General features: G+C 37.1%; 1 long non-coding RNA gene across 1 annotated transcript; it reads left to right on the top strand.

The window, feature by feature from the left end:
• The first annotated feature begins 1 nt into the window (after position 1).
• LOC112650516 (uncharacterized) lies at positions 2-25105 on the top strand. Its single transcript, XR_003130250.2, has 3 exons — positions 2-105; positions 24495-24593; positions 24963-25105. It is a non-coding gene; the product is annotated as an uncharacterized LOC112650516 (long non-coding RNA).
• Positions 25106-26234: the final 1129 nt, after the last annotated feature.

Below are 26234 nucleotides of genomic sequence, written 5' to 3'. Positions count from 1 at the left end.
CCAATCCTCATGAGCCACTGCTTCTCCATCAACTCCCATACTTCCATATGTACTTCCCTGAGTCCTAGAGAGCCTGGGTAATTCTGTGATTGCAGGATCAGACAGGTAACTGTAGGATGAGACTCTGATTTCTGGCTAACTTATTTATAATTCCCACTTGCCATTGAACCTTTACCTCCACCCCTCTCCAAGTGTACTCTGCTTTCCCCATATCCCCACACTGCTACTCATATGCTTCCCTCCCCTTTCATGTTCCTCATGTCTACTCCATTCTGTTTAAGAAAATTTTACCCATCTTTTAAGATCCAGTTCAGACGTAATTTCCTTTTTGAGTTCTTTTTTCATTTTTCTCTTTTGAGCTATCTATATTTCTAGTACTCATTATACTTCATGTCCATTAAATTACTTTACCATTTAATTATATAAGATCTTATCGTTACGCACTATTCCATTTTAAGGTAACTTAATTCTTCAATTGTGCCAACAAGTGCTTTATGAAGGGTAGAAAGTTAATAGCTCAAGGTTGAATGATTATAAGTAATATAATAGATAGAGGTAGGTAGATGCTGTCATTTCCTAAATGAAAGAAATATTTTTAAGATGTTCCTAAATTTCAGAAATCAGATTGTCTGCAGTTGCAAGCTTTTGACTTCCCAAAGTATTTTGATTTTCTTTCATATTACCCTACTTCACATGAAGCTTTAAATAGCCCATGGAAACAATCCATTAACAAAAAGCTTTCAGGAACAATTAAGAAATTGTTGGAAATTTTCTAGGTGAGATGGAAGGTGAGATTTAAATAAAAATCACTAACAAATAATTTGGTAAATTCTCATCAGATATGCCTGGCATTGTGCAACTCTTTTCTTAGCCATGCTAACCATTTTCTCTATCCTTACAACACAGAGAATCCCTGTACTTCCCTCCCCTCACACACTTTATTTTGCAGAGATGCTTCTTCTTTCATCTGGGAACTAAACTGAAATGAGTTTGTCCCCCTTAAAATAAGCTTATCAGGACATCTTACTCAATAAAACTGTTTCCCTACAATTGAATTGTGCTATTTGCTAAAAACAAAAAACAAAGACATATTTAAATCATTATATCAGTAGAGATGGCTTTGTCTAGGTTTATATGCAAAGGTGGTTATAGCTATATATTGGCTGATGTCTCCTAGTTATACAATTTTATTGCACTGAAATAACGACCTCTTACATCACATTGTAATAGCCTTTTCAGACATTAATTTTTCTCTTTATTTCTTACTTCTCTTTCACATTCCTAACAATCATTCTTCCTCTGCTCCAGTAACAATCTTTTTTTACTCAACTCTTTCCAAACCCCTGATTCTCTTCCTTCTGTAGCAAAGTGAATCTGTTTCCATTAATTTTTCTGGATTTCTAATAACGAGGTTTTGTACACAGCCCTAGATATCCTAAGACTTTGCATCAAAAAAAAATATCGGTAACTTGTTCAATTCAGAGTAGTTATTTCTGTAAATCATGGGGTGTATCTTCCTCCATGTCCTGAATCTTCATATTTCCTCCACTTCATTAACTTCATAAGCCACATCAACTCTGGTTCCTGTTAGCTTCTATTTTCTCTTTCAATTAATGACAAGGAACAGTGGGTGGTGAAATTCTGGGTAAACACACACTGAGTATGCACCATACTCTCTGTTCACAACTAGCCTCCAACACAGTAATGTAAAGTAGAAATTGAGAACTAAGTGGATCATGCCAATACAGAAAACAAAAGAGGTACTGAAAGAAGGCAAATTCATGGCTGACAGACACTGCATGTTTTACTCTAAAGAAAAGGAAAAGAAAGTGACTAGGAGAATAAAAGTAATAAATCCAAGAAGTCATAAGGATTAAACATTTTTCCCTTGAATGATTCTTACCAGACTTATTTTAAAATAAAGCCTAAATATTTGTGCTATTTTTGCTTAAACAAAGTATTAACTGTAAGTTATAGGATTTTCAAATTTTGTCCATGACATACTGCCTCCAGAAACTTTTGGTACATTTATGTATCTATGGCATTTCACAAAGAAGATATAAGTAAACCCCAATGATCTATTATATTCTCATTCATTTAGTCCTTTCCTTTGGACTTTAGCATAGAGATCACAATAGCCACATATGTGATAGCTTCATCTTCCTCATTAAATGCAGCTTCAATGACAGATTAAATATCAAGTCTAATTCATAGATGTCCCGGATAATGGAAAAGGTTGGCACAGCAAGACCAGAAAAATGGGGAAAGCAGACAGGAACAGGGAACAAGTTGGCCTCAAAATCTAGAAGAGTAGAAAACTCTGAAATTCCAAAAAGGTGATATAAATAGCCTTTTTAAAAAAGGCACAAATCCAAAAATTCAGGATTTTTTTTTTTCCAGCAGAACCTATCAATAATCACAAGATGGGAGAGTGCAAAAGGTATTGAGTGAAAATGCAAATAGTAAAAGCAGAAGAATTGAGGCAGCCTCAGCCACTGACTCTTGTGTTTGTCCTTGGGCCATTCTCACCAAAGAATGGATAGCTTTCACCCAGAAATAGTCATGTGACGCATATCCCTTCTGCTCAGTCCCATACCTGTGCAATCAGTGGAGGCTGGGTTTCAAATCAGCACTCTCTTTGATGTTTGGGGAATAAATCATCTGGAGCATTAGTACCTAAATTTGTTACCTCAATTGAGAAATATAGAATGAAATGTTAGTTTTTAGAAATAGTAAGTTAGCCTTTAGAAAGTAGAACTCTGTATGAGTAATATCACCTTGCCAGTAAAAGACACTAAAGATGGGGGAAAAACCTGATTAATCCAGCAAAACTGGAGAAAAGTAAAAAGAGGAAACACAACAAGGAGAGTTTTTAAATAGAATGAAGCAAAATGTTATTCCTTCCAAATCTGCCATTGCATTGCCATCAATACTTTATCCATCCACATATTCCTCTGCACTCTCCTTATGTGGGGATGAAGTTCCTAAGACACTTCAGGACATCAAGTCCAAACGTCAATTCATTTGAGTCCCACAAGCTAGTTCTTAGGGTAATGCTTATCAGAATGAGAACAGAAGGCTGGATTGGGGTAATAAAAATTAAATTTACTCTGCACCACAGCGAGTAGCTGTAATTAGAATATTACCAAATACAAACTTCAGGCTTTACTTGCCTTATTTCCTCCCAATGGCACCCACGGGTGATTTATCTCCTCCTCTTCCTTGCCCTTCCTTTTTAGTAATACTCCCTAGGCTGATTAGTTTCACTTTTCTATTTTGCTGTGTTTATTATACAGGAAATGATTTAATTACATCTTCTTCAGTTTGGGGATGCTGGAGCAAAATGTCACCAAGCTTTCTATATCATTAAGTTTTACCTATTTGTTCTAGCGGAAAAGGGCAGGTGAATTAAATTCAGTCTTTGGCAACATGAATCTGTAAAGGTGTGGTAAGTCTCCCATAGACCTTCTTTACATGTGCATCTTAGTAGAGAAGCAGTCCTGAAATTCAAAATTCAGCAGAGATAAGCACTGAACAGAATTGATGAGGATTTTGCTCCCTACTCAGAGTGGAGCCAAGAGGACTCTAGACAGCTGCTGGTCTCTGAACCTAACCTGAATGACAAAAGGCATAGTAGAGGAGTATGGCTCCCTCCTGATGGGTCATGATTTTGTCAGTGAGCACAACGAGCAAGCAATGTGGATGTGCTACTCCAACTTTTCCAGAGTCCATGGGAGAAGCAATAGGTGGGAGTGATCAGAAGCTTTTTTAGATGTATAGACATATAGACTTGTGCTGCCTCTTTAACACAGGAAAGGATTGGAAAAAAACATACTCAACAGGTATTATCCCTGTAAATCCAAACTGTTGTTTCCTCCAGGCTGAAAGAGGTCTGATTTATTTAACTTGCAACCAGGTGGCTGTTTGGTTTCTTGAAAAATGGTACCATATTGAGAACTTAACATCATTTTTTTTTCTTTTGATTTTGATTTTTCTTTTGATTGTTCAAAATTAACTACTGGTAGTAACTATATAATATTTGGGCAGCCTTTGGCATAGATATGCCATAGATATGGCATAGATATTATCCTTGATGTGCTGAGTACTCCATCTAAGGCCAATTTTTCAAGCACTGTGCTGCATGGATGTAGTCAAAGTATCAGTAGTATAGTCACATGCATATACTTACCTCAGACCACTTCTCTTCCACAGTTACTTGGTGATTGGGTATACCATTCAAAGCTCTGCCCATGGGAGGGTTTTGTCTCACTGTTATCTTTTAAGACAACTTTGAGTGGATTATAGCGGCAACACACTTGAATTTTGCTGACATGACAGCCTGAACTCATCATATTTTGTTATCTGGTCATGGGGAACTGCTCCATAAGGTCACAGTATGATCTGTGGGATTGGTATTAATGCAATAAAGGTGTCTAGAAGAGAAATTTTGGATTATCTTTAACATTTTTATCCTCTCCAGGCTTCCTTTGGCCTGAACTTCAACGTATCCTTTCCATCTTGTTTTACCTCCAATCTTATTACTTGGTGGGTTTGACAAAACCCAGATCTGGATGGGCATCTCCATCATACTTTCACCTGATACTCTAAAGTCAGTTGGCAAGCTTCTACTATGGTCTAGTAGCACAGTAGAAACTACTTTCCAAAAGATGAATAGTTCTCTGTAGCAGATGACGTCATCTTGCCCCAGAATAGTAGGATGTCTGTCTGTGGTATGCCTCTTGTTTTGGTACTTGCAAAAATGTACATGGCATCCTTATCAAGAAATATGTAGCACATAGGATCTGCTATGACATATGGCCCAAATAGCAGCAGGGCTGGTAATGTAGCCTGTACATTCTAAGGAGCCCCATTCAAAATGGAAAACTTTCCATGTTACCCAATAAATGGTTTTACATCATCTGCCACAATTCATCTCTCTTTTGCAGGTACCAGACTGGTAGGTCTACTGGGGATATAATGGTCATTTGTATCCTTTTATGTTTTTGAGGTCAGCACTGATCCCTGTAATTCCACGTAGAATGACGTATTGCTTCTGATTTATTATCTTGGCCAGAGTCAGCAAGCTCAAGAGCTTCTACTTGGCCTTTTCTCTCCTTCTGGCTCTTACCACAGGCTGGAGAAATAATATGAGGGTACAGCCAGCTACCAAGTATATCCATACCAACTGTACACTCACACCAGGAAAATGACATACCAGTCCCATTGTGAGACAAACTCTGAGCCGAGACACTATCACTAGTCTCCCTGCACTCTTGCAGGGGAACCATGATGATGCTTTTTGTACCCTGTATTGGAGTCCTCTCAGTTTCTGTATTAAACTACCCCTAAAAGATTTGAGTATTATTCTCCTTTCCCCTTTGAAGACATGTTACCTAGGCAATGGTCATAGCTTCCCAAGAAGAAGGACTAAGAGAATCACAATGTAAACATTGTAAAGACATTTAAGAATATTTCCTCAAGAGAACTTAGTTTTTTTCTTAAGTCCATGAACTCTAGATCTGAGAATAGGCTTAGGTCTGGAAACTGGCAAGGGATTGTGACTTTTCTATGGCTGATTAAATAAGCCTTCTGTTCTTGCACTCTTGATCATTTTTTTATTATAGATCTTAAGCAATACTCTTGGGGTTGCCCATCTATCTTGACCTGAGGATCACCATGTTCTATAAGCTATTACCATGGACTGATCCCTATGGGTCAGAGATCCCTGGTTGCTTTTGACAATTCTGCCCACTACAGGAATTGCATTGATCTTGACTCAGAAGTAAGTGCTGCTACCTGGCCTTTGTTAGTTGGGAATCCCGTTACCTTCAGAGAACCCAAATCTACAACAGTATAGCATAATCTTGGCCCTGCCTAAAGAGAACAAGCATCTGATCTTATCTAAAATGCTGGTCCTCCTTTGCTGGCAGATTCCTAAGACTCCAGTGAATGGGAGTTTCCCTTGGGACCTTCAGGGCAACATAGTCAGCCCTTCTCTGGTGTTACATAATAAATCTATTCTGACCTGACTAGTTTTCTGAGCCTTTTGTCAGTATTTTATCCATGCATTTCCAGCTTTTCCAGCTATATATATTTTTTCAACATCAAGGACCTATATTAGCAGCCTGTTAGGAATAGCCATAGGTGTAAATGCTAAAACATTAAACCCTAAATCATAGGTATCCTCATCTCCTCTCCAGCATGCTCCTTTAGTTCCAGCTGGTACACATTAGCCAGGTCCTGTGATGTTTTTGATGAATAACCTATTTCTTCCCAATAGTTGCTTGGTCAGGCCATGTGGAGAGTGAATCTAGTTTATGGTTTAGAAGTCATGAGGGAAGTTAGGGCAGATTTAGAAGAGGGCCAGAATCATCTTGCAAGGCACACATCCCCCGTGAAGACTTTAAGTTGTCTCCAAGCAAGGAGAGGATGCTGTCTCCAATCAAGAAGGAGACAGTCCTGCTGGTTTGGAAGACTCAGGGTACACTTGAGAGTCTGGGTCTCAAGGACATCCAAGCTACATGTTCTCATCCTGCATCTCAGGATCTCACTCATTCTTTATCAGGGCTTTGACATCCACCAAGGTGACTTTTGAGGGCTGTTAGTTAGTTCAACAATCTTTGTAAATCTGGTAGTCTGAACACCAGGTCCTGGGACTGAACTTTACAATAGTCTGCCTGTGACTTCAGGACATGAGGAGGTCTTCAGATGCTACTACCATGGAGGTCTTCTGGCTTTCATATGTTGACATAAGAGTTAACTCATCTGCCACTATGTTTGCTTCCCTTGGTGCATAAATGGCACAAAGCAGCTAGTAATTAGCTTTATAGTCCTTATAATTATAATTGGCCCATCTTGCCCAAATGCTGGAGATACTTTATAAGCCAGTGCAATGCCCCTACTGTTTCATTCTTGCATCCCTGAGATACTGCTGGCCCTATCCCACTCCACTAACAGTTAGGTACTCATTGGCATCAACAGCTCACGTGGCCTTTCTCATGTGCCTCTAAACTGAATTTACTCCCCTCTCAAAAAATAAACTGCCAGACCCTCCTCTTCTTCCCCCCACTCCTATCCCAGACAACCTAATCTGATAAGGCTATTGGAGGACAGAAGCAGGTGAGATTACAAAACACCTATGGGCAAGGAAAGCTCTTATGGAACAATTTACAGCTGAGAAGACATCTTCTTGCCAGCACTCAGCTGGATTTGAGGGAGAAAGAGTGACAGAGATTGACAGAGAAACAAAAGAAATTGCCCTTAATGAGCTCTCAAACTTTCCACTTGGATGAATACTCTTCCTCCTCCTTCAAGGGGAGAGAGACAGGCAAGGAAGGTCTCCTGCAGCAAAGAAGCTCCAGAAGAAGCACAAGGTCATGTGAAGAAGTCAGGCAGTGTTCTCTGCTACTAGAAGCATGAACCAGTTTTTCTTTACAGGATTATCTTCGCATCGTAATTTGTTTTAAAAAAATCAATTCTTAATAACAGCTCTCTAGATAATAATGCATTTGAATGACTGACGCTGGTTGTTCTTCTGTAATAATCAGCAAGAATCACCACTGAGTACAGTGCGCCCTGGGAATGAATCAAGGCCTGCTGGAACACAAGTGATTGCTTTGAGGATCCTAGGATAGGACTTAGGAGGGTCTCTGTTATCTTGCAGTAGCCCTGGGAGAAACTTCTTTAAGAGTTTTAAACCCAATAGGAAATAAAGACTATGCTGCTGAGTCGCAATAATATTCCTAGCATACATCATGCATGATGGGATTTTTTCTACCTGTTGAGCTCATTCTCCCTTTCTGTAGAATTTGGTGGTTTGGCCAGACAGTTGACTCTCTAAGGCACATCTGGCTATGTCATTAACAGTTATTCCTGAATGTTTTGGCTATTGCCAAAGCCGTCTGCTGGTTTACAAAAAAAAAAAAAAAAAAAAAAAAGAAAAAGAAAAAAAAAAAAACAGAGTGCCATCTTGGGAAATATTACTCTTGCAGACTGTTTACCATCCAACTCAGCTATCCAGACAAAACTGTTTTCTTTTTAGCATCTCTTAAAATTCTTTAAGAAAAAATGCAGTGAAGAGTTTATGTCTTTATTTATATTTAGGATTAGTCACTGTAAAGTCTGTGACCTGTCTTGAGAGTATTGTCCTGTTTTATTCCTTATTAACAATCCACTGATCAGAGGTGTCAAAATGCTCTTACGTGCAGAGGTTCCTCCAACAGATTTCCATCTTTGGAAAAATAGAAAACATCCACCAAGAGCCTCTCCCTTCAAATTCTTTTTTTTTTTTTCTCTCCTTTCAAATTCTTAGTAGAAAAGGGGATGTAAGTGGAAACCCTAGATGTTCCTTTCATTTTATCCTTTTGCTGATGTTGGATTTTTTTGAGGGGGGAGTGTTCAAGTTGGCAATAAATTATTTCCAGTATGTGACTCATCGCCAGGTAGCAGATAGAAAAAATTGAAACACTGTCCTTTTATTCTCACTTTAAATATAAAACCCTCTTATTGGTGACAATTTTATTTTCAAATTAGTTAACCACATAGTGATATTTCACAAACTTAAAAACTAATATTTTTTTTAACACTGCTTATATGCCAGATACTCTTCTAAACACCTACCTCATATTACTCATTTCATTATCCCAACAACTCCATGAAATGGGTTCTATTTTTATCTTCATTTTATAGAGGTAGAACTGAGGCACAAAAAGGTTATGTAACTTGCCCAAGTAAGTGTTAGAACTGGACTGGAGATTAGGCATTCTTTATCAGGGCCTGTGCTCTTACTCATAAAATTCTATTGCCTCTGTGTTCACTTTCCTTATTCACATCTGAGAGGAAGCTGAACACCTTTATAGAATAGAGAAGGAAGAAAAAATCCTTTCTAAACCCCATTTCCTTTCTCTTCTGTAGCACAGGCTTGGAGGTCTGATAGTCAATTTGACATGAGAAGCCCTGCAGTGTTTGCTTCTTTTTTCTCTCTTTCTCTCCTTTCTTCCTTCTTTCTTTCTTTCTTTCTTTCTTTCTTTCTTTCTTTCTTTCTTTCTTTCTTTCTTCTTTCTTTCTTTCTTTCTCTTTCTTCTTTCTTTCTTTCTTTCTTTCTTTCTTTCTTTCTTTCTTTCTTTTTCTTTCTTCTTTCTTTCTTTCTTTCTCTCTTTCTTTCTTCTTTCCCCTCTCTCTCTCTTTCAAGCAGGCTGCATACCCAGCATGGAGCCCAGCATGGGGCTCGAATTCATAGCCCTGAGATCAAGATCTGAGCTGAGATCAAGAGTCAGAAGCCCAACTAACTTATCTACCCAGGTTCCCTAGTCTCCTCTCATTTTCAAACATGACACAAATAATGCTAGAATTTTAGTGGATATACTTGCAACTTAGAGAGCTAGCTCTGACAGCTCTGACAGTCTATCTAGGGAAACCAACCAAAACAAAACCAAAAATGTTTGGTTTTCATGTAACCAATTGTCCTTACAATTACCTCATTTTCTTCATTCTAAAATGCAAGGCATGTTCACACACCACATAGGTGCAAAAAGAGAAAACAAAAGGAAACCAAGAGAAAGGAAATTTCCAACAAATCAGCCATTTTATTTATTTCTGTCCCTTGTTACCATTCTAGTTCAAGCCACAAGCACTGCTTGCTCACTGGAACCATTTCAATAATCTCCTAACTGGTCTCCTGGCTTTTACTCTTGCTTTCCCCTCAATAATATCAATCCCAACATTAATGGCTTCCCACTGAAGTCTCAGAACCTCCAAACTTTTCCAGATCCTTCAAGTTCAGGCTTCTGGCTACTTCTGCAGTTAACAACTACTCTCTTATTAAGAGCTCCTTCTAAAAAAAAAAAAAAAAAAAAAAAAAGAGCTCCTATTAACAGCTTGTCAGCCTCATTGAGCTTCTTGCCATTATTTTTCTTACAGTTTGTAAAATATATTGTTTCTATATTCCTGAGCCTCTTTATACCTGCTACTTCCCTTTCCATTAACTGAAGGTTGAGACTGACTTCTAGAACCATTTAAGTTTTAAATGTCACTTCCTTAAACAGGCTTTCCTCACTTCCTCTTTCAATGAAATTTTTTTTTGTTCTATTCTCTTTAACATTGTTCTTTCTTATCAGTTTGTTATAATGAGCTTCTTTGTGTCATTGATTAAATCTGTCTTTTTACTAATCAACTGAGTACCCAACGCAAACATCACAGTATGTGTCAGAGAGCATCCACCACCAGGTGGCACCAAAGCACAGCAGGGATCAAGGTGGATTTGGATCACAAGACAGACCTGTGGACTCCAGGTTCATCATGGTTCAATTTCTTCAACATGGCAACATTACTGACCAGCATTTTAATTTTTGGACCATGCACCTCCCCAGTATATTACCCTGAGGTTTTATGGTTTTGTGTTCTGTTCTGATTCCATACTCTGGAAGAAGGTTGATAAATGAAAACAACAACAACAACACATTTTTGATGAACTAGATATATTTCGGTTCTAAAGACCACAACTCAAAAGTTTTAGTGATGTAGAACCTATATCAAAATAAATTACTATCCTAATCGTTAAAGTTATACGCAACCTATTTTTGAATATAATGACTAAGTCTCCTATCCCTTAAGTTGTTCAGTAAGAGACCAGATCCTCAGTTGCCCAGATATTGCATAAGAGATTGAAGCTGCCAGAAGGAGAATGGGTTAGATGACACCAGATATTTTCACTCTTGAGAATCTGTGCATCTAGAATCCAATTTAAATGTTTAAAAATATATAAAAGTTTTTTAAAAAATTGTTTAGGAACTGTTGTTATTACTCTTCAGGGGAATGACAATTCTCCTTTATGGCCATAACATAGTCAAAGTGCTTAGATATTAGAATCAGAATGATCTGAATTAAAACCCAAATTGTGCTAGTTTCTAGCTGTGTACCCTCAGACAAGATATTTTACCTGTTTCCTTATCTCTAAATGGACCAAATTACTGAATAATCATTATATCTCTCTTAGGCTAAAACCATTAATTAATTGCATTTTGTTTTAAAAATAGAGTCCATTCTGCTATAAGATATACAAAAAAAACTTTTAAAAAGCAACAGTTGGTCTATTACCACCACCAATGTAAACAACAAAAGCCCAGAATTTCTCTTTTGCCTATTCCAAAAACAAAGGTGGTTTCTGAGTCACTTTTAAATGGCAAATAATGTAGGAAGATTGAAGCTAAAGAGATTTTTTATTTATTAAATCTATTTTAAAAGTAGAAATAGTTTGGAAACTATTTTCCCCTGTTCCAGTCGGGGCTGGACACATATGCTTTTTTCTTTTGGTTTTCCATCCTCTGGATAATTAAGAAACAAGAGGATTTAGTGCAAGAGAACATAGAAAAAACATTTCTGTATCAGCAGGAGTGCTACAGAGGCAAAAAGACCTTTACTTTTATTAGCTTCAGCAGCTTAGTGAAATTAAAAAGATCACCCGTGGCTCATACAGTGAGAAGTAATATCCAGCAGCTGAAAGACAAGTTGCAGGGGCTTTGACAATAAACCAGCCCAAAGCCAGAAGCTACCTAAGTGTAAGCCCTGAAAATGACAGTGACATTAAGCTAAGATTCAGGGAGCTTTATTCAAATATTCTGATTATTATCTGCATATAAAATAGACTTTAAAATATGAAATATCTTCTTTTTCTAAAAATTTATCTCTATATGTGACAGGGCACTGGACTCAGAGGTCAGAGGACTAGATTATCATTGCAACCTTGTTTCTCACTTGTGATGTGAGAGTCACTGGATATATAAATCCCTACAATCGGGGCCCCAATCTCCTTATCTGTCAAACTGCAAGGCTGAAGCAAATGATCTCTTAACTCTCAAATTCCACCCACTTAAATTCTCTGATGTAAATTCTGAAATTTTCTGATTCCATACAAATTTATGCATTTCTTAAGTCAATCAGCCATTAGTTGAAAAATTCATCCATCACCAACGTGTTGGCACTTAGATACAATTTATTCAACCACAAATATGTAATGATTTCTGACTACATGTCAGGCCTTATTCTTAGCTCTAAAGATAGAAGAGTATAAAAAAAGAAGACAGAAGTTCCTACCTTCCTGTGCTTTATATTCTAAAGGGGAAATAGATATAAAATAGGCAAATAAGCAAAATATATACTATGTTAGAGAGTGGTTAAGTGCTACGAAGAAAGCCGGGAGGAAATATCAGGGATTGAAATGTGGGGTCTCACTGGGAAGATCACTTTTGATGAAGGAGGAAGAAGATGAGGAAGTAAACCATGTGGGAAACATTTCAGAGAAAACATTTCAAAGAGAGAAAACCAAACAAAGGTGTGCCTGGCAGGTCTAAGGGTTAGCGCGAGGCCATTCTGGATGCAACAAAATGCACAAGAAACAGAGTAAGAGGAGATGACGTGTATCCATTCAGATCCTGGAAGTCCCAAGTGTGACCAGAGAAAATATGGTAAGTTATTAAAAGTGACACATCCTCCCCACCACCCCAGGCCTTCTTAAGTCAGTCATTCATGGGATGCTTTTTGTTGAGCAAGATGACAGATGAACATGCAAAATTGTGGATCCCAGAGAGGGATACGTTGTGCTACAGAAGAATGGCAAAGAGAAACACCCAGGGGGAAGACTCAGAGTTCTGGGAAGAAGAAGAAACACAGGTGAGAGAGGTCCTGAAAACAGCTGAAAGAGAAGGCAAGGAGAAACACTCAAAGCTTGCCAAGGACTCTGGCAGTGGTCTTAGAAGATTAGAGATGGTTAAGTAATTGTTGAGAACTTCACTCTGAACCATGGGATGCTAGCTCCCTCCTCTGTCTCCCTAAAAATGTTTCACTAAAATCCTACCTTGGGTTTGTTATTTTTGTCATTGTTGCTCTTGTTTTATTAGTATTAGATTATGATGATTTGTGAGACAATTCCTTCTGGGCATGTGAAAGCAGGTCCGTCTGAGGGAGACTCAGGTATGAGACTTTCTCCTTATAGATGCAGTGGCTCCACGTTCTTTGGAGGCAAAGCACAGCTAACTTGCATATTTGTGCAAGCCTGCCTGTCCTGTTTACGCAAACTACTGTTTAGTGTTAAAGTAAGTACTTCTGAATTTCTTGCTATCTGAATTTCAAACTCAGAAGATAAAATATAATAAAATGGGAACCACACATTTTCCAACATAGGTATGAGCAGTTCAGTGCTGTAAGGTAAGTAAGGTTGTAAGCTGAGTTTCTGGTCTCTCTCTTCCTAGTATTATCAAATTCAGCACAGAGAGAAAGCCTGTGGGCTCTGGCATCTGACTGTTCAGTTTGATAAATGCCATTTCTGAGCAATCTTGAGTTACTGGGTTGTAATATCAATGTTCAGATCCTTTACCTATAAAAATTTGGTTAATTATAGTTCTTGCTAAAACATGTAAAATCCTTTGTTTGCCAGTATTAGAGTTATAATAATTCCTGACTTTGGAACATTCATATCTCTATTTCTCATTAAGGCAAGTTTCAAATTAACTTGGTAACCTCTATTTACTTTTCAAAATCCTAAGATAGCTTTTCATCAGCTATCTGATGAGAAAACATATCTTGATGACTACAAATATTTTTGGCTTCCTGTTTCCTTGCTTGTTTGGCTTGTTTATCAGGAAAAACATCAACCAACCTCCATTTAAAATCATTCTTTACTGAAGGTGGATTTTTAAATGATGTGTATGTCAGAAAATAGTATTGGTTAATATGAGTTTGCTTTTTCTTTTTTCCCCAACTACTATTTTTTAAAATTTATTAAAATTCAATTAATTAACATATAGTGTATTACTGGTTTCAGAGGTAGAGGTCAGTGATTCATCAGCCTTATATAATACCCAAGGCTCATCAGATCACATGCCCTCCTTAATGCCCATCGTGCAGTTACTCCATCCCCCACCCTCCCCCTCCAGCCACCCTCAGTTTGTTTCCTATGATTAAAAGTCTCTTATGTTTTGTCTCTGTCTCTGATTGCATCATTTTATTTTTCCCTCTCTTCCCCTATGATCTTGGTTTGTTTCTCAAATTCCACTTAGGAGTGTGATCATATGATAATCATCCTTCTCTGATTGACTTACTGACTTATTTCACTTAATGTAATACCCTCTAGTTCCATTCACATTGTTGCAAATGGCAAGATTTCTTTTTTCTTGTTTTTGATGGCTTAGTATTCCTGTGTGTGTGTTTGTGTGTGTGTATCACATCTCCTTTATCCATTCATCTGTTGATGGGTCTGGGTTCTTTCCGAAGTTTGGCTACTGTGGACATTGTTGCTGTAAACATTGGGGTGCAGGTGCCCCTTTCAATCACTACATTTCTATCTTTGGGGTAAATACCCAGTAGTGCAATTGCTGGGTCTAGGGTAGCTCTATTTTCAACTTTTTCTCCAACTACTATTCTAAACTCCATAGTCTTTTAACCATATTTTCACTATTTGTTTTAAAAGTAAATATTTATTGTTGTCAAAATAAAACTTTTTAAAAATAGGATTATCCTTTTTTTTTTTTGGCTGGTATCATCCACAAATTACTTCTCTATTGTTCCACTGCTCAAGTATTCTTTCAATGTTGCTCTCCAAATAACTTGGTTCATAATATGCCTACCTCCAAAATTTATATATATATATAAATTTTATATATATAATTATATATAATATATAATTTATATATGTGTGTATATTTATGACTTCTTCATGTCTCTCATGAATAAATAAAATCTTTCAAAAAAGTGGCAGTGAGATGAACAGAGGGAAACAAATAGTGAGCTACACAGTTTTAGAATCAACTTATTTTAATGGTTTCCAATGCTAAATGGTTAGAAAGTTTGTAATCTGTTGTGAGATTCCATTTTTAACCTTAGAAAAGCATTTAGAGGATTGTCTAGTTTCTGAGTTTCTACATCAAAGAATTTTGCATTCTTTCCCATTTGTTTTTCTCAATGATATTTCTGGCACCAAGGCATGATTTTAGTAAGTTATCTGGTCTCTAAAACAGGCTGCATTTCTTTTTAATAATCTAAAGTGGTAGCAAATAACAAAATAGATTGACTAAAAAACATGCCATGATCATAGCATGAGTATCTCCACGCTATAAAAGAAGTATAATTGACACAATTTGTTTCTACAAAATTGAGTTAGAGGACTGGCTGGCGTCCAACTATACAACTTATGGACATTTACTCTTCAGAGATCATTTATATTATGTAGCAGATTAAGCTGCTTATTAAAGTCCATATAGCTGACATAGCAGTCAGTTTTGTCTTAGGCTTGGTACAAGTGTTCTTCCCTTTCACTTGTTTCTTTATCTTATGGAATTCCACCTTTGTGCCCATGGCTTCTAACTCCTGTATCATTGGAAAGGGATCAATTATACTTCAGCCCAGATTTCTTCTTCTGAATGCCAGATCTGAATTTCGATTAACCTACTTAGCACATCCCCTTAGATATCTCAAAATCACTTTGGACTCATCATGCCTAAATTGAAGTCATGATCTTTCCCCCAAATCTGGTACCAGTAAATGGAACCATTATCCATCAAAATACATAGGCAGAGAGTTAGAATTGGGAACATAATACATAGTTTCTATCACCCATATATATCTAACCTTTAGCATATCCATTGATTTAACTAAGTATCTTTTCTCTATGTCCTTCTCTTATTCTCCAATGCCACTAGTCCAACTGAATATAGGGTTATTCTGCTTTAAGACCCAAATCTGGGATCCCTGGGTGGCGCAGCGGTTTAGCACCTGCTAAAGGCCCAGGGCGCGATCCTGGAGACCCAGGATCGAATCCCACGTCGGGCTCCCGGTACATGGAGCCTGCTTCTCCCTCTGCCTATGTCTCTACCTCTCTCTCTCTCTCTCTCTCTCTCTCTCTCTCTGTGTGACTATCATAAATTAAAAAAAAAAAAAAAAAAGACCCAAATCTTTCGTGTAGCCTAGCCATAGCTACATGGACTCAAACTTGAGTACATCCCAATCTTAGCTCCTTCTTTTTGCCTCCATGTTTCAGCCTCACTGACCTTCTCCAGTTCCTGCAATATACAAGCTCCCTTGATTTCAGGGGCATTTGTATACTCTTTCCTGCCAGAAGACCCTTTCTCCCTCTCTTTGACTGATTAACATCACTTTGTCATTCAGCTCTCATGTCACATGTCTCTTCCTTGAGAATTACCTGGCTAGATTTGCTGCCCCATCTCACAGCAGCCTATAATTCCCTTCTTAGAATTGACATAGCATTGTTTGTAGCGACGAAGAACAGTATAATCTTGGCTCATTTACTACTGTACGCCTACATTGTATCACCACATCACTACCTTACTGTGTTTCTGGTGCACAGAAAGGAGTGAATAAGTATCTCTTTTATCAATGAATGCATAAACATCCCAGCAAATGCACTGCAACTTTGCTCTTTTGCAACTTTGCTGCAACTTTGCTCTGAGTTGTACTCCTCTTGTTCTTCTAGTACAGCACCTGGGAGGCCCTAGGCAAAGGAAGAGGAAGACTGCCAGTGTGACTCTAATACTAACTCACACATAAAATGTTTAAAATGCGATCTGGTAAACACGTCTTTTGATCCTCAATCCATTCAAATTTTTTTTTCAAATTTTAGAAATAGCACTGGCAATCTAAAAGCTAGAGACTAGCCAAAGGTTGCAAAAGTTAGAAATTGTGAGATCATCTCTGGAAATCAGACCTTTGACTCTTTCTACAAGGTTATTTCTCAGTTGTTTTCTGTGCTACTTTCTAAGTGAGCTAACAAGCCAGAGATCAGCGGCTGACTCCTTATTCTCATTTATGTTTCAGGTATGTAGCAGAGGCCTGCTCAACTAGCATATCTCTACCCCCCCCCCCATCTGCCCTTTCCTCTACCTCTTGCTCCTGCAGCCTCTATGTGGCATCGCCACTAGGCACAACTATCCTTACTGTTAATATCAGCACATGCTTTTCCATACATTAGACAAACACTCCTTTTCTGTTTTCAATAGTTCAACTAATTCTCATCCCAACCCTCAACAAATTCAGCTGCATATACTCAGGGGAAATAAAAATCAATTACTGAAACCAACATTTTAAGAGTTACTTCAAGTACAGCTTCATCTCAGATGAATGACCAGTTAGCGCCACTGGGAGCTGTAAGAGACTTTAATATTCTTACTCAGGGTATAATTAGTTTTGAAGAAATTCAGACATAATAGTAATTATAATATATTAAAATCTCTTATGCATAGCTGTTTTATGTACATTAATTGTATCTTTTTAAGTAATCTTACTACTTAAATATTATACTTTAAAGATTAGGAATTAGAAATTTAGAACACTTCAATGACCAAATGACCAAATTAGAAAGTGTTAAGCCCAGGATTTGAAGTCTGCCTTCTTCCACACCCCAGTGCTTGAAGATATATCTAGTGCTGGTGATTAGACAATGCCATACAAATGCCACCTATCAGAATTCATTTATAATATAACAACTGGAACAATAGACAGTAATAGAAAGTGAAGACAAGTGACAAAAATAATGGTATGAGAGAAAAGACTCCAAAGGAAAAGGGATTTGAAAATTAATAGTTTTTAATGTTACTTTTCTTATTTCAGTAATGATACTGGTTTGCTGTGGATAATTTATAAATTACAGATAATTTCAAAACACATATAAGTATCACAGTCCACAATCCAGAGATGCCAGAGATGCTTTAATATTAAAGGTTAATATTTTCATACACATACTTCCTGTGCTTGATTTTTGCTTATAAAACCGTGATTAAAGTATAGGCATTGGTGTCACATTCAGTTGGTGGAAAGTTCACTGCACAATAGTACCCTATCAAGGGAGCAAATGGAAGCTAAAATCCAGATTGCAACTCCCTTGCCAGTAGGAGCCCATCATGGGACTGTATTTACTCACAGGGACAGTTGCAGCTTTTAATTTGCCCAAAGACATAGCCTGCTCTCCATCCTGAATATTCACAAAGCTGTATTGCTCAGAGGGGGCATCTTTTTCTTGTTATCATGAAGGATGTTTATGGGCTAGGAGTGACCCTGACTGCAATCTGCTTTCTTTATTTACAAGAATTTTGTAGCATCCCTTGGTATCACACCCCTGATAAAAATGAGTCGTCTTATGGTAGTCTACTGTTACAGAAGCTTACCTGATTCAGTTATTTTCTGGTTCTTTATATTTTTTATTAACTTAGTTTTAAAATTTTTGGTAGCCCTCATAAAAGGATTTTTTTAAAAAGCCTCTCACAATGTGTGAAAAACAATAAAGATGTAAGAAAAATTCAGTTTCAATTTATATTACACCTTCTTCCTATTTGTTTTCTGGCATGTTAATATTACTCGTTATTTCTGTCTCCTTGGAGCAAAATTTAACTCTACACTGGACCTACAGGAAGTTTTGGGTACAAACTGGTGCTCCATCTTGAAGGAAAGCCTCAGAGAGTACCAGATTTTTGTCTATCAGCCCCTATAAACTGCTGGCCCTTTGAATTTCATCTACTATGTTCTAATGTTTGCTACTTTGACCTTGAGCTGCTGTAGAAGATTCTGGGGAGATCTTGGCATCATCAGTATTTTTCAGTTGCTCTGTGGTTTTGACCAAACTTGAAATGTCTCAACATTTTTTGTTCTTCTCATGATTAGGAGCCACAGATCCCTTTCACATGTGCTTTTCCCTGACAGACTTCCTGTCAGCATTTTTGATTTTGAGCAATCCATTGCAGTTCCTTTCCACATTGGTGCCTTTGGTGATAGTGATAGTACAGATAAAGTTCTTCCTCGGGGACAGGCCTGGCATAGGATGCCTCTACATTAGAAGGGCCTCAAAGCAGCATGGTGCCAAGGTCATACAGTCAGTGATCCATCTGTCATTGGAACTTAGACTTGCAGATCCTCAATTTTAGTTGAGCAGAACAATTAACTTTATCCTTTGAAGGTGTACTGCCTTTTGTGTGTCAAAAGACATTAAACCTCACTTCTTTGTCTGTTTCTTCTCTACTATCCTGACACACAACATGGAATTCAGACCAAACTGCTTCCAAAGCACTTTCTGTAGAAATATGGAAAAGGAGTTCAACAAACATGTGTTCCAGTTCATACACAGGCACGGCAGGGGAGTCAGATTCTCTCTTCAACCCATTCCAGACCCCAGCATCGTGAAGGCTACATCCTGCAGGGCACAGGAAAGGCCATGCACAGAAATATGGCCATTCTTGCCCATTTCTGCCTACCACCAAGGGAATGCTTCTGGCACAGACCACCTTCGTGGTGTCATCCCAAGTCATGCATCCCTAAGAATTCAGTACTTGTCCCAGAAAGCTTGATCTCAGTTATTTTTACCGAAATTTTGATACGACCCAGGTTTACCTCTAACAGAATACCTACAGGGTTGGTTCCTTTAACTTTGGAGAAGATATGTATCCCATTTTTTATATAATTGGCTTAGCACAGATGCCTAAATCATGCTAATCATATAAAGCTAATTTCTAGTAAAAACTTTTCTTTTTTTTTCTAGTAAAAACTTTTCATTCTTATTTGCAAAATTTAGTTGGATTACCAAGTTAGTGCTTCATTAATTCTCTCTGTTGAATTCTGGGAGGGTTTCCTTATCTTTAATCTATCAAGGTTGGCCTGGACTGCTATGCTTCTACCACCACTTTTTGTCCCAAGGTGTTCTGCTTAAGTAGGGATATTATTTGTGTTACTGTTTTCAGAGAACCCTCCATCTCTTTGGCTGCAATTTATTCAAGATTATGCAATGTATACAAAATATTTATTCATTGTGTTTTTACAGGCATTGTGTTTTCTTTGTAAATATTGCCCTTTCCTATTGGGAAGAAATGCCTTTCTCATTCATTTATTGTCCCATTCACTTGCCTAAAATTTTTACTTATCTGAATGTATCTACATTTTATATCCACCAAAAAGGTTTCTTAGGAGAAATGGATGTTTCTACACACACAAACACACACACACACACACCCAAGTTTAAGAGTATTTACAATTCAATGATTTTATGTTTTTATATTTTACATTATTTCAGTGGTAATGACAAAGATTTTTGTGATGAAGAGGGTAGATATAATGCAAAATTTCATAATTTGCAACCTGAAGTTCATAGTTGAGATTATCCCTTCCAGAGAATATTGATTACTCAACAAATAAAAAAGATACCTTAGAATCTAGTTTCAGTAGGCTAACCTTAGGAGCCCAGTGTCTTCTGTCTCAAAACTGTGTCAATTTACAGAGATCTTAATCTTCCTTACAGTGCCACGTATTACTAGCATATGATCCTGGGCATTTTTCTCATTATTGGTTTTCTTATCTATAACATGGAGAAGATAGTATTATCTACATACATCAGCTAAGGACTAAATGAGGTTATTCATTTAGAGTACTTAAGACATGGCCTTGTACACAAGAGTTCAATAAATATTATCACGTATAGTTGAATTAGAACATAAAATCTGTATTCTTTTGTCTGTTCACTTTGATACTTTTGATTTTTTTTTCTGAAGTTGATTTCAATTTTTTTTAAACCTACATTTCTTAAAAATTTCCTCAAAAAAGTGCCTCCTTTTTAAATAGGAGTTGAGAAGGTATGGAAAAAGCACTGATTCCCAAAAGCCCTGATGTTTGGATCTAGTCTCCATTGATACAGTGTTATAGAGTTAGCGGTTCAGCTGATATCTTCACAAAGTTGCAAAAATTTTGGAGATAGCTCCCATAATGGTCCATGGTCATTGGGCCTTACAACTTTTTCTTGTATTACAGAAGCTGTCCTGAAAGATCAAAGGATGAGAGGTGTGTTGTAGTCCTAGAGATCCAGGGTATGGTCAGGCTTGATATGAACATGGAGAATTGGTCTGACATTTAAGGATTGTGCTGAAGAGGAACTGGCACTTCATGGACAGTTAGGGAACCCTGGCACATTTTACCATCAGTTTTTAAGTCTCTGCTCAGTGACATAGCACATGAAACAGGAACATACTGACATGTGCATTAAAAGTCAAGAGATAAGAACTTGAAATTGCCACAAGGAAAGCAATAAAAGTAATGAAGCACATTTCATTTTTCAAATCTGTTAGCAGTGAGGGGAGATGAAAATATCTTTAAAATTACTCTGCATGCCCTTTTAAATATAAATCATCAAAAGGCAGCATACCTAATAGAGGACCACATGTTGAGAAAGAATACATAAGAGCCTTATGTAGCCTCTTACTCATGAAATAAATTTTGCTTTAGATGCCCTTTGAATGTTCAGGTCATGGGTACTGGTCTTGCATATTTCTCCCTAGTATTGACTGTTTAGTGGATGGAGAACGGATTACAAACCGTGAGAGACAGAGAGAGAGAACGAGAGAGAGAGAAGCAGAGACACAGGCAGAGGGAGAAACAGGCTCCAGGCAAGGAGCTCGATGTGGGACTTGATCCCAGGACTCCAGGATCACACCCTGAGCTGAAGGCAGTCGCTTAACTGCTGAGCCACCCAGGTGTCCCTGGATTACAAACCAAAGGCCACCTCACATGAGACACCTTAGTTTCTAAGGAGGCATAAGTTCCATCTTCTGATATGATTCTCAGGGGTAAATGAAAAGTTTTCTACCCCTGAAACAAACAGGCTAAATAATGCAGATGATTGCAAAAAAAAGTAAGGTGGAAGTGAGGAAGGGAAAATGCATTTCAACCTTACCAGAGTTATTAATATTTGCAAGCAGGGAGCTACGGTTTACATTATTTTCTTTAGCATATACATAGCCACCTGGATGAAGAGGAACAGGCAAGTGTATTCCCAGAGATTAAGTGAAAAACATTACTTTTAATGAAACCAACCTTTTAAGTCTGCTTTAAGTCTGCTCAGTATTTCAGAGGCAGTATTATAGTCAAAGAGGAATTCAAATGTTGTTAATATGCATAAATATACATTGAAGACATTCATCAAAATTCCGCTGAGAAACATAAGCTTCTAAAATCAGTATTGCCGATATGGCCTCTCATAATTTATTCTCAAACATCTATGTGCATGCTTCAGCAAATTCTTCTAAACTGGGAAATAAAGCAGTTTTGTAAAAGTGAGAATGTTGTGTAAAGATCTATTTCCCACTTTTAATGACCTCTTTTAAAGCAATTATAGGATGTAGTATTTTTCTTACTGGCATGTGGAAAAGAACAGGGCTTATATATATAAATGATCTTATTATGCCTTGTCATGAAAAGGCTTTAATATGCACATAGAATGATTCTTCTAAATACTTCCTATTATCTTTTGAATGAAAACTTTACCTGTGAAATTTTTGGTCTCAAAGATAGAACATCCAGAGAAAACTAAGTAGGTCACTACTTCCTATTCTAAAGGGTTTTCTACCAGTATTTCATTAGAAACATGTGAACATCTGTGTGTGAGTGTTGTGCATAAATTAGAAGCCATTCTCAAAAAATACATAATTGTGAAGATGATTTTCATAAATTTTTAGATATAAAAATGTTAATATCTTGTCTAATACACTCCAAAATATCACCTTGTATTTTTATCCAGGGCTCTATTGTTATCTTTAATTGTGTTTTAAAATTGAGGTTCTTGAATAGCCTTTAAAAAGAAGTATGACCCATTTAAGAATGAAGGCTTCTTGGATCAAAGATTAAACTATAAAATGATAGGATACCTGAAAACAATAGTGAAGGTGTGCTGGCAATAGTCAGAAAGAATGAGTAGTCAAATAGTGTTTGAAAGGTAAGGTGTTCTCTTAAGAATATAAAATCAATCCCTGCATCGTGACAGAAAGTTACCACAGATTCAGGAAACAATATAGACTCTATCTCTGATAATGTGCATTAAGTACAAGCCTAACTAAAGAGAAAAAGGAGCAGGGTTTATAATGAAATGGACCAGGTGAGTATCCATGCCTATGGCAAGAAGGACAAAGGTCACCAGGGGTTATAGTACTTGGTGAAGTTAATTGCCTTAGAGCTAACTATGGATCTCTTCAAGAAATATAAGATAAAATTACAGGGTATTGTTTTTTTCCAAGCCCAAAAGGACTACATGTAGTATCTTGTAGTTCAGATTTACATTTCCTTCTTTGACTAATGATACTGAGCATCTTTTTATGAGCTCATTAATCATTTACTTGTATATCTTATTTGGAGACCTGCTGATTTAAATCATTTGCCCATTTTTATTGGGCTATTTGCCTTTTATTATTGAATTATAAGAGTTATTTATATTTTTAGAATTATAAGAGTTATTAATATTTTTAGAAAAATAATGCTGACGAGGATATGAAGAAATTGGAACCTTCATACATCGCTGGTGATGTGGGGAGGGGGGGTGGAAGCTAGTGCTGCCTCTGTGCAGAGTATTTTGGCAGTTCCTCAAAAAGTTAAACATTGAGTTATAGGACCAAGCCATTCCTCTTAGGTACATATCCAACAAGACAGAAACACATATTCACCTAAGAACTTGAACACTAAATATGTCTATAAAAACTTGTTCATAGTCACAATAGCCAAAAATAGCCAAAAAAAGTGGCAAAAACTTAAATGTTCCTTCAAGGATTATTGGATAAACCAAATAGTTTCTGTTTATACAACGGAATATTATTCAAAAATGAAAAAGAATAAAGTATGGAGAGATAAACCTTGAAAATACTATGCTAAGTGAAAGTAGGCAGACACAAAGGGCCACTTATGATGATTTCATTCATATGAAATTCCAGAACAGACAAATGCATTAAATGGTCATTAGCAAATGGAGGGAACTGGGAGTGGCTGCTAATAGGTAGGAGGGATTATGCAGGATGGTGCTGGAAATGTCCTGGAATTAGTTGATACTTATACAATGTTGTGTGTATATTAAAAACCACAGAATTGCACACTTAAAAAATGGTGTATTTAATATAAATAATATCTCCTCAACAAAAAAGGAACTAGAGCCACAATAAGCAGACATTGGTACCTAGTTGGCATCTAATTGTTCCTGGCTCCATTTACAGATTCAGTAATACAATTTTGAAACTCAAAGTAAACTTAGCAAACCTCTCAGAGGTTGCCCTCTCAGGAGCACAGCCCCTGACTGGTTTAGATTCAAGAGAGCTATTCCTGTTAGAGCCAACTACTCAATGCAGAAATGAGTTCTAAGGGGAGACCTTCATTTTTGATAATGTTGAGAATTTAAGTATGATCCTTCCAGACAAAAAAATAAAAAAAAAAAAAGGAAAGAAAAGAAAAGAAAAAAAAGAAAAAAGAAAAAGAAAAAAGAAAAAAACCTTTTCTGCAAACCAGTCATTGTTTCTCTTTCAGCGAAGGGACTCTGTAGAAGGAGATTATTCTTATTACTCTTTTTTTTTTTTTAAGGTAAATTTTTGTAGAACTTTTCTCAAATTCATAAGGTCCAATTTTTGTGTTTTGAAACATTTTTAAATAAAATGCTGTTGTCAAGATTTCCTGTCAACTGTCACTTTTAATTTTTTTTTTGTTAGGATAGCATTTCCTAATTGAGCTCTGAAGAATGTATACAAATTATGTGAGAAGAAGAAAAAAGTGTGCTTGTTTGTGAGTGGAGACAATTTTATGGTCAGGTAAATTTGGGGACCCTGCAAACCCTAATACTTTGACAATCAACAGAATCTTTATCATCATATGAAAACCTTGAGAAGTCTTATAAAAATGAAGCACAAAAAAAGACAAAAACAAGTCTTTTCAAATTTAACCCAGTATCCCAAGTTTATTTGCCATTATCAAGGACCACTATTAAAATCTTATCATCAATGTTCCCTTGAATACAGTTTGATAAACAACTTGGTGAGAACCTGGCTTTGCCCTACTTCTAAGTCAGAGATAAACCTGTAATTTTGGTTGGACATTTTGAAAATGCATGATATTTTTTGAAACTCCAGGACTGTTTGGTGCAATTTAGATTTACAATTGGATGCTTATTATCTCTTTAGGAAAACTACATGCTCTACTGGTCCCTGGGCAGTAGTGTGGTCTGTGTATACAGAGGATAGTCTTATGTTCAGAGTAAGTATGTCAGATTGATGAGGGGTGTTATTCCTGAAAAAAAATTTAAAGGAATATGGTTTTAGGGATCCCTGGGTGGCGCAGCGGTTTGGCGCCTGCCTTTGGCCCAGGGCGCGATCCTGGAGACCCGGGATCGAATCCCACGTCGGGCTCCCGGGGCATGGAGCCTGCTTCTCCCTCTGCCTGAGTCTCTGCCTCTCTCTCTCTCTCTCTGTGACTATCATAAATAAAAAAAAAAAAAAAAAAAAAAGGAATATGGTTTTATTTAAGAAGAGATTTAGTATAGGTAAACTTCTTTACCTTACAATGTTAGAATTAATTTTTTAAAAATTCTAGTATTTTAGAAAAAGTGACCTATGTGAGAATTTAATCCTAATATAGTTTGTTGTATTTGGGGTTTTTTTCTTTCTCACAATGTATGGAAGATTTTAAAGTCATGGTTATGCCCTATTAATTACAGTGAAATTCTAATTTTTTGAGAAATGGTGTTCATTAATTTTCTAGAAAATATTTGGACCCTAGCTGGAACAGAGAGTGTTTTTCAGACAGTTTCCTGGCTCAGATTAGTAAAGTTTGTTCCTTGCTGTCAACACTGAGAATGTACTAATTGTGGGAAAACAGACTATCAAGTTCCAGCCTGCAATTAGCTCAAAAATATAATCTAATTTATAGGCCTTGCAAAATATTACTAAGACTTCTACTCTAATCACTATTTTTTCCCCACAAATATGCCTGACTACTCAAATCCAGCTATTAATATTATGTTTTAGGCAAGAAAAGTTTAATATATGGGATACCTGTCCTCAAGGATTTCATAGTCTGGCAGAAAGCAACAGACTACTGAAGCCTTGATGACTGAACAGGTTGAGGCTGTCACAGATTATGCACATCTAAAGCAGAAGTAGTTTAGAAAGGCTTCATGGAGTGACACATGAACAGAATTTCTTTCAATTTTTTAAAAGATTTTATTTATTTTAGAGAAAAAGCCTGTGCAGGATAGAAGGGCAGAGGGAGAGGGAGAAGCAGACTCCCTGCTGAGCAGGCAGCCCGATTTAGGGACTCAATCCCAGGACCCTGGGATCACGACCTGAGCCGAAGATAGCTGCGTAACCTTCTGAGCCAGCCAGGCACCTTGAACAGAGTTTTAAGGAATGGGCAGGATTTAAGAAAAGAATGGAGAGCACAAGAACTTTCAGGCA

Source organism: Canis lupus, chromosome 11 (genome assembly GCF_003254725.2).
Source record: "Canis lupus dingo isolate Sandy chromosome 11, ASM325472v2, whole genome shotgun sequence".
Classification (NCBI taxonomy): Eukaryota; Metazoa; Chordata; class Mammalia; order Carnivora; family Canidae; genus Canis; species Canis lupus.
The sequence above is the reverse complement of the archived record's forward strand: the minus strand, read 5'-3'. Positions and strand labels throughout refer to the sequence as shown.